Below are 10204 nucleotides of genomic sequence, written 5' to 3'. Positions count from 1 at the left end.
GGCGAGCGGGGCGGGCCCGGCCGCCGGCCCCCGCCGCACCGACGGCTCCTCGGCAGACGCCGCCCCGCGCAGCGCCGGTGGTCCCGGCGTAGCGGGCAGTGAGCTCGGGACGCCCGGCCGTGGTCCCGGTGTGCCAGTGATGCTCCTGGGATACCCAGCATTAGCCCCAGGGCGCTGGGCAACGGCTCTGGGCCCCGGACAGTGGCCCTGAGACAGACTGCAGTGGCCCAGGACACCCAGCAGCGGTCAAGGGACACCCGACAGCGGCCCCAAGACACTCAGAAGTGGCCGAGGGCAGCCGGCCGTGGGCCCAGCGAAGCCATCCAGGACAGCCAGCCGTGTCCCTGGGGCATTCATCAATGGCTCAGGGCACCCAGCCGTGCTCCGGGGACACCCAGCCGTGCACCTGGGACACACAGCCCCAGGAAAGCGAGGGCTCATCCCCTGCCCCGGCCCACCAAGCAGCAGGGTCTGTTCGAGCAACAGGGAGCCAGAGGGAGGGTGATGGACGCCGATGGTGGAAGGGAAGGGGGTGAAGTCTTCACGGTCAGTGCAGTAATCAGCACTACAGCAACCAGCAGCCCAGTCGGCTACAGAGTAATTAAGTAGTTTTGCACACATTTGTGGGCAGCTCCCCTGATGCGTGTAGGAGGAGTTGGAAGCAGATATGGAGATGCCTGAGAATGAAAATATGAGAGACCAGAAACACCGTCTTCATTGAGGGAGCCGGAAGTAGCTGCAGAGCAGATGGGGCCCAGCCCAGCCCAGAGAGGACTGGGTTTTGCCTCATTTATGATTGGAGACTTTGCTCAGGGGAGGCTGGAAGGAGAGACAATTCTTATTTCACCAGCAGATAGTGCTGAGAAAACCAAGCCAAAGCTCCGAGCAGGAGGCAAGGCTGTGGGCCAGACGTGACCAGCTGCCACTGGGTGGGCAGCAAAGGCAGCAGCACTCCCAGGAATGATGGGCTGTGGGGCAGGAGATGGGGACGGGCCATCTGCCAGGACATGCCCTGTATGTCCCTCCAGACACATGTCCTGGGGATGAGTCTCTCCCAGGCAAGGAGCGAGGCATTGCTCAACCCAAACTCTGACCCCACAGCACAGAGACAGCGGGCTGTGGGCAGGGCAGTGCCTTGCACCAGCCCTGTGCCAGCCTGGTGCCAGACACCGGGATAAAGGATTCTCCAGGTATGGCTGTGTGTCACAGCAAACCCTGGAAGGACTAGCCCCCCTTCCAGCCTGGATGTAGTAAGGGCAAATAAAGAAAACAGTTCTCATGTTCAACAAATGGGACACAAGCAAGCTTCTCTTAGATACAGAGTCTCAGTGGAGAGAGGAAATAAAAATAAAGTTAAAAAAGAGGGGAGTTTAGCAGACAAGTAGAAATCTCTCGTTAAAAGGTATGGCGTTCATTGCCTTCATGTGCCAAGTCATGGAAGGATGCTGAGGAGGAAAACAGGGATTTCCCTGGAGAGGCTGATTGAACTTCAGGAATGAGGAAACTGGTACTTGTTCTTGTTTTCCAGGATTGCCACTCCATCACCCCCTTCACTGAAACAAATTAAATCCTGAGCTCTATTAACTTCTGATAGTCCACAGTACTTCAGCAGAACTGCATGGCCAAGAGGAGCCTGGATTTGCTGTTCACAAAATAACAAAATAGCGTTTAGCCAACGCCTAAAAGGATGCCTTGGGCAAGGAAATGCAAGAAGATTTCTTGGTTGGTTTATGATTTGTTTGATGCTGACATGGTCAAAGGTGAGACATCGTCGCAACCAATAATCTAACCTTTAGAAGATATTTAATTAGCAATGACATTGCTGGAGGATCCACCCAGGAACTCGCTCCCAGGCCTGGGCTGCCGCAACGGGGACTGTCACAGACAAGTGAAGTCAGAGAAGCCTTGGAGCCACACTGGGACATGCCTGCCCCGCTCTGACTCACCTCCCATCTCCCTCTCTCCCCAGGCCTCCAGTCAACCCACTTCACTCTGACCCTTTTATTTTGCTTAGTCTCTTCCCTCTTGTTCCTCCCTGCCCCTCCACTGCATCCCAGCTAAGGGATTCAGAACATCAGACAAAGCCATCCTCCCACTCGTCACCCTTTTCCAATAAAAAAACCCAACACTGAAGAGGACGAAAGGTTTCAAAGTCTCGGAACATTCCACAGGCCAGGCTGGGACTCGGGGCGGGAGCGCTGCCAAGTGGGGCTGTCACAGCAGTGCGTGGGGAGCCCTGGCTCTGCCCCAGCTCCAGCCTGCACCAGCCGCTGCAGCTCTCCCAGCTGTGGGGAGCAGCAAAGCCCCACTTTCTGCAGAGTTTAAGGAGCCCATGGTGCCTGGGACACTTTAAGGCGGGTTTCTGTGAGCAGCTTTGCCGACAGCCTCAAGGGAAAGGCAAGGTCTGTTAGTGTGTGGCCGTGAGCAGGAAGGGAGGGACAGGTCCTGCCAGTGCACCTACACTCCCGAGATGTAGCTGCACCCTTGGAGCACGTATCCAACAAAAGACATTTTGTATCTGGAGGGACAGCGGTTTTGATGGCTCGGGGGTGCCCCAGGGCTAGCGGGGATCGGAGGGAGGGTATGGACACTGCTGACCCCTCTGGAGAGGCTGGAGCTGCACATTGCCAGCGGCAGGGACACTGCCACTGCGGGGCTGCGTGCGAGGGGCAGCTGCCACCCCCCACCCGATGGACCCTGGCCGTGGCACGGCTGGGCTGAGGTCTGGCTCGTCAGATCCTGCACCCAGCCACGCAGCAGCCGTGGGAGAGGGAGGCTGGGCTGCCTGGCACCTGCACAGAGCAAACCTGCCCAGGAGGAGCCCCGAGGTCTTCGCCCTCAGCTGGGCAATGCCACGTGCTGCCAAGGGCCTCCGGAGACACAGAGCTGGGAGCACTGCCTGGCAGGGTCAGCAGCAAAGCCTCACTGGAGCTGAGCCCAGGGGAGGTCACAGGACTGCTGTGGAGCATGTAACACTCAGGTTTGGAGTTTGAAACCATCATTAAAGGGATGCTCCACTTCAGCTGCACTTCTCTTATGGTTGCTTTCCACTTGATGTGGACTCTAGTTAATCCGGGCAGAGATCTTTGTTCTGCCACTACAGGGAAGGACAGGCCATAGTAAGGATGTCACCACCCTGACCAGCATTTTGCGGTCTTTTTCATGGACTTTGGGACTTCTGGCACCTTCAGCCCTCATGGCAGAGACTTTCCAGAACAGACTTCATGCTATGATTGAGAAAACGCCTCCATTTATAAAGGTGAGGACAGTCAGCATCACACCTCCAGCTGCTCAGCAATGCTTCAGCTCCTCCCTGGAGTTTCTGCTGCCAGGTGGTTATGAGGGAAGTGGGAACCTGAGCCACGTCTCTCAGAGACAGACAGAAACTTGGGGTGGACTGGACGCTGACCAGCTCTTGGCCTCGCAGAAGCAATGTGCTCCCTCTGTGTTGTACTAAACGTCTCTTTGCACACAGGGCTTGCTCCAGCTCCATTTAAAGACAACACAGTGCCATCCCAGGCTCTGAGCAGGACGCAGAGGACACATGCACAGTAGGAATGTAAATATTTTTTACATGTACACCCACAGCCCCAGCGTATGCAAGAAATACTCAGCATATGCTATGCACCAGATCAGATACATAATTATTGATGCAGCAGGTTTTCAGAAAGACACAACAGGGTGTGTACTTAATTTGGCAATAAGACATACCTAAGTGGCCCTGGCATTTTCAGCTGGGTATCAGACCACTGCCACCCATGGATGCTTTATTTAATCTCACATCGGTGAGTACCGGCAGCGGCAGAGAGAAAACCAAAAGCAAGTATTTGTTTGTTTGTTAGGATGGAAAAACTCCACTGAATGCTGCAAGGTGCTCCTTGCACGCAGCAGTGCTCTAGACCAGTTCTCAGATTATGCCACCCACTACACTTTCTAACAAGGCTGTTAGGGCTCTGATCTTAGTAGCACCTGTACATGTGCCTAACCATAGGGATGACTCATTCTGCCAGAGTCAACAATGTGTCATAGCTCCCAAAAGGAGGCAATATCCACAGAAACGATTTTGCAAAGCTGCACGTTCACTTGGAAGGTAGCTCTCATCAGAGAAATAGGCTAAAATGTTTATCTTCTCATGACACATTGAAGAGATTCAAGTGATTTTGTTGCATCAGCCCACCACTGAAGGTTGATCAGCTGTCCCAGTCAAAGTGGACTTGTGCAAAAACTCATAAAATGCCTTTGAGAGCTAAATATTCAGTCAAGGGAATACAGCAGGCTGTACTTCCCAAAACTTCCCAAGGAAGGAAATTTCAGCTGACGAGATAAAATTATTGTGTAATTCAGATTTTAAAATACTGTTTCAAAAAGTCCCTGTCAAAGGGCTATGGCAATAGCTGGGGTAAGCTACTGCCAAACAGCCCAAACTGTCTAAGAGTCAGAAAATAAACAGGCTATTTCCAGTACACCTGGAGGTCGAGGGGAGAATGCCAGAAAGCTCTCCACTGGGGCCAGCCTTGTTTGTGGATCAGATGAAAGAATGCTGCTCTTCCCTGGTCTGTGAAGGATTGCAAGGACATCAGGCAAAACCAGATGAAAAGGCAATGCAGGCAGAGGTGAAATCCTGCCTAACTCCTGCCAGGGGACAAGGATGGAAAAACATCTGCATTATTCAGGCACACAGCTGGATTTCAAAACTAGCAGCAGAGGCAAGAAAGTGATGAGGGATGAAATTCTGCCTCTTTTGAAGCCACCTGACTTCACAACTTCACACCATGTAGAAATACAACTGCCTTCCAGAAATCTGGGGACAAGGACACCAGGAACAAAAGAACATTTCAGAAGAGGTTGCTTTCTATTAACTCATAATTACATCATGCAAAATTAACTCACAAAGGCCAATAGCTTAATTGGATTCCCAAGAGGGGAAAACAGTTGTATGGTGAATAAGAACCTTCCGCGATCACATTAAGTATGATGGTTCAAATGCAGAATATAAATTCTGCTGTGAAGAAAAAAAAAAAAAAAAAAAAAAAAAAGCCTATTTCCTTCAATAGTTACTACAGATGAGGTTTGAACCATTTCTGCTCAGTTGCTGACCAGTGGCAAGCTGCTCAGGTGACCATATGAAATGGCTCTCTTCTGGATCCCTCCTTGTGCTTTCAGCCACACAAAAAATCACAATTAATCCTCTGAATATATTTGGGTATACTGCTGGAATAAAGTGTGAAGCCTTCCAGCCACCTTAATCTTCTTCTTAACTTGGATTTTGATTAACTGGCATAAATATTTAATTAGAAAGGCAAAGAGATGAACCTCTTGACCACCCAGTCGCTGCCTCTGTAGTTCATTGCCCTTTGATGTACAAGGCAAGGGCTTGTAGGACTTCCTTAAAACATGTGCAGCCTTTCATTTCTCTTAAAATTGTAGCAAGGTCAGGCTCTGTTTTTGGATTTGTCACTCAGAAGCCGTGCAGTGAACATGGCACAGAGTGATTTCTGCTCATCTTGGTCAGATGAGAGAAGGGAGGCTTGCCTTGCCCCCATAGCCAACAGGAGCTTGAGCGTTTGTTTTCCAGGCGCCCATGTCACACGTGTCCCCGTGAAAAGCACGGGGCTGGGAAGCTCTCCCTGCTTGCCTCAAAGCTCTGGCTCCTGCAGCCCTCCCTGGGCAGGGACTGCTGCTGGCTCAGCCCGTCAGGGGCTCCTGGCCACAGCTCTGGGCGTTTTCCTCCAGTCAGAGCAGTGATGTGGAGCTGACACGAGCAGGTAACATCCACACACGCTGAGTTGGGCTGCAGCCAAGCATCCCTTTCCTCTGCTCCCCTGCAATGTGACAGAGCACTCAGGTACCTGCTGAAAAGTCACCGACCGGTGCAGGGGTTAGGCATGTGCTGAATCAAGGCTTGGGAGCAGCTCAGCCTACGAGAGACCTGCTGGAAGCAGCACCGCCGCCCTTTCGGATTCCCTCTCCTCTGGGCTTAATTACCGCCTGCTTCTGGCACTAGCACCGTTTGTGCCGCGTGCTCTTACCTTTCCCCGAAGAAGCATTTGCACCTTTACTATATTTATTGTATTCTGAGGAAATCCTAATGATTTCCTGTCATGCTTGATTCTGATCCTGTTTGCTGTGGGACTCCTGCTATCCTCTATAAATATCTGACTCTCAAATCTTTGCAGAAGTGAGTGTGACTGTGAGCAGGAAAGGTGAAGTCAAGCTAAAGAGACCTTCACCAGTTCTAAAATCAGCTGCTGCTCTTGCTGCTGCAGCTGATTTATTCCTCATCTAGAGAACAACAGTTCAGAGCTCAGAATCGTTGTCTTCAATTATTTATTTGGCTGTGCTGGAGACTGGTGAGGTGCTGTATAATGTTTATTGCATGGAAGTGTTGCTCTGAGGGAGGTTTAATTGCCTTAAACGTGGATGGTGATGAGAATGCCTTGGAAAAGCTATTTGCATACATTTTCTCAAATGCCAAATGTGTAACTTCCTCCACACTCAGGCAGTCTGAGGCTGCTTCTCTGCATTACCCAGCTTTGCTGGGTGCCTCTGCAAAATTAACAACCAGAAATTCCCTAGCATGGAGCAGAAAGGGAAGGTCAGGGTTTGAATGTGGGATCATGTGTAACAGCCAAAGCAGCAGGACACTGAATCCGGGGCTGCAAACTCCACACACAGAGTGCCCCTGGCTGCAAACTCCACACACAGACTGCCCCTGGCTGCAAACTCCACACACAGAGTGCCCCTGGCCCTCGGGGCTCCATGCACTGAGCTCTGCTTTCTCCCTGGCTTGACTTGCTGACCAAAAGAAAGCAAATTAGTGATTTCAGCAATACAAGGCCAGTGAGCTGCCACCAAGGGCAGGGCACACACCTGCACCCTGCTGCACCCACACCACCGCTCACACCCTGTCTTGTCAGCACTGATTCTGGAAAGTGCTCACCAGAAACATCGGTCCACTGATCTTCACACAAGGCCATGCATGAATCTCTTGTTCTTCTTTCTCCAGAATTCAAGTGCAAAGTGTCTCTCAAGTGGCCTCACAGGTTATCCACCTTCAGCCACAACACTGATCTAAACAGATCTTTACTCCATGGAGTATCCCACTCCGCAGGGCAGTTCACTTTTGCAATTACTTAATGCTGTCAAGTATCAGCTGTTGACATAAGCAGGACCCTGCCTATAGGAGTGAAATAGGTATTGATTTAATGCCCTCACTGCAAGGGTTCATAAGGCATCTGGAAACAACTTATTTCACAACTGCAGCTATCCCTGATGACGAGTTTGCTGCCTGCCTGCCTTTCCCCAGATACCTGCTCTTTTTCAGCCAAGATGTTGTACTTGGAGAGAAGAGAGATTTACAGCAGCCAGGGGTGTGCAGGCTGGCCAGCAGTGCTGTACAGCAGCCCCTGCTGTGTTGCCACACAGCAAAGTCAGGAAGAACAGTGTTTTTCTGTCTGCTGCATAGTCCACGTGCTGCAAGACCAACACCTTCTGGAAGCATCAGGTTTACCGTGGAGGTGCAGTGCAGCTGTGTGCGTGTGGTGGGTCAGCACCTTTCGAGCGTGGTGGATTTGCTGAGCCTGTACAAACCATCTACCCAGGAAAGCCACAAAGAAAGGCACCAGCCCCCACACAGGACAGCAGCAATTCTGTGGAAAGACAGCAGCTGTGTCAAGGTGGGCTTGAAAGAGGCAGAACATTTCCCAAGGAACACCATGGATCCAGTGTGACAGGGCTGTTTGTGCCATTGGAAGAGGAGCAGGAGCTGCAGTCCACAATCAGGCTGACCCTGCTCTGGTATTTCCTCTGGGAATCTTGGAATCTCCACCCAAGCCCACAGCAGGGTCTGCAGCTGACAGTGCAGAATAACCCTGAGATGTGGAGCAGGGCAGAAAAGGCAGAGCATCACCAGACAATACAGCAATGGTGGGAAGCTGTGGTGAAGCAGAATAGGATCACCTAAACTGGAATTTGTCCAGGACACCAGGGCTCATACTTGCTTCTTACAAACAACCTGAGTGACCACATAACTGCAGCCTGAAATATTTCAATTGAAAGTCAGGCTGAATTTTGTAAGAGCAGAAGTGGAAGTGATAGGTTTATTTTATGTCTTGCTGTCACCCAATTAAAGCAGTGTAATTCCACGGAATTTAAGTGTCAGCCACACATCCTGAAATACAAGCTGTGGGGCTCATTACAGCTTTTCACAGAGGATAATACTGGTCTGTGATACAGAGGTGGCCAGTGAAGGTCACCTAATGGGTCTGCTGTGTCCCCAAACAGTCACCACCCCATGATTCAGCAGGGTGAGGGTGCTCCCTGCATGACCAGCTGGTTTCAGCCAGGTTCGAAGAGTTTCTCTTCTTATGCAATCTCCATTTGTTATTCACAATGACCGACTGAGGCTAGCAGCCCAGTTTGCTAAGAACTGTGCCTAGTTACAACAACAAACCAGGCCTGGCCTTGCCATCAGCATATTTTTCTCAGACAAACCAAGAAAAATATTTTTTACAGTGTGCAGTTCATTGTACACAACCTGGATTTAAGCTGTTTGGTTTGTAAGGGTATTTTAAACAAACACCTTTTTGTTAACGTTTTTCCCTGCTGCTGCAGATTTCTGGGTTTAGAATATCATGGCTCACTTTGAGCCATCACTGCTTTGCTGGGATGGAGGGATGTGATGTTATATGTCCCAGCTGAAACTCTGAGACTATGCAACCCTTTTTCAGACCTGAAATGAATTGGAGTATCAGCAGAAGACCTGGCCCTTGGGGAGCAGAGGGAGCTGCTGGTTACAGCTTCATCTTACCTCACAGCTGGGAGCAGCCGTGGGCAGCAGCACTGCAGGAATGGGCAATGCACCCTCTGCAGTCCGTGTACCACGGCTGGATAGACGTGGCAGTGAGAAGGAGCAGCTGGGTCTATCAAAAGAGTCATCTCTTCTTGGAGAGACAGGAGTATCCAAGGAAAATGGCCTTGCCAAGGAAAGAAATAATTCCCTTGCCCTTGACTTTTGGTCTTTTCTCACCAGGCTGTCCTCCTCCAGCACTGCCAGACTGGCTCTGGCTGGGGAGGAGTGGAGTTTCTTCAGTGGCACTGGTCAGGTGCTGTGGTTGTGGTTTGGACAAAATCAACCCTGGTAACACCCCAGTGCTTTACCCATTGTCCAGCAGGGCTGGCACAGCATCAAGGCCTTTTCTTTTCCACACTCTGCCCCCACAGTGAGTAGGCTGGGGAGGTGAGAGACTGGGGGGGACACACAGCTGACCCTGAGTGACCAAAAGGATATTCCACACCGCTGGACATCGTGCTCAGCAATAAAAGCTCAGGGACAGGATGAGGAAAGAGAGATGTTCAAGGTTATGGTGTTTGTCTTCCCAAGTAACATTTATGAGCTTCCCTAGGAAAGGCCCAACACTTGCCTGCTGATGCAAAGTGGTGACTGAATTCCTTATCTTGCTTTCTTGCTTGTACAGCTCTGCTTCACTTACTAAACTGCCGCCGTCCCAACAGATTCCTTCTTTGTCACTTTTGTCCTTCTGATCTCCTCCCCCATCTGACTGGAGGGGAGTGAACACCTGCCTGAGTATTTACCAGCCCACCACAGCTAGATAGCTTTCCTTCCATTGTCTTTTCTTCCTTTCATAATATATCCCCTTTTTCCTATGAGATAGTTATCGCTTGTGTGGCATTAAATCTTTGTTATTGTTGCTTTTCTACTTTACCTCTCTAAAATCTGCATTTGTCTCCTCATCTATGCTTCAGGATGCAGAAGCCGTGCTCTCCATCCAGGGTGAGACAGGCCTCAGAGCCCTGGGAGGGGATGTGGCTCTGTGTCTACAGGTCCTGCATGTTTTGTGTCAAAAGTGATTTGTGAAGTAGGTGTGAACAGGAGCTGTGTTTTATCAACAAAGCAATTGCTGTCCTGATGAGGGATTGCAGAGATAACAGAAGCAGGAGAACATTCTTTTACTTCTTACACTTCAGAGAATGCCCATAAAGACCACCAGCAGCAGCCTCTGACAGGAAGGAGATGTGAGAGAGTGTGGTGTACCAGGCCGAGCAGAATTTTCAGGTGATTATTTTTCTCTCTGCTCTGACTTTGCTAGGTACTGAACAGAATACTTATATCATTTCAGCTGTGAAACTTCTCTCTCCCAGCAGAGGCACCATGGACAAGGTAATGGAGCCTCTCAAAACTTTT

Source organism: Pyrgilauda ruficollis, unplaced genomic scaffold (genome assembly GCF_017590135.1).
Source record: "Pyrgilauda ruficollis isolate IOZ18807 unplaced genomic scaffold, ASM1759013v1 scaffold45, whole genome shotgun sequence".
NCBI lineage: Eukaryota > Metazoa > Chordata > Aves > Passeriformes > Passeridae > Pyrgilauda > Pyrgilauda ruficollis.
Note: the sequence above shows the minus strand (reverse complement) of the source record.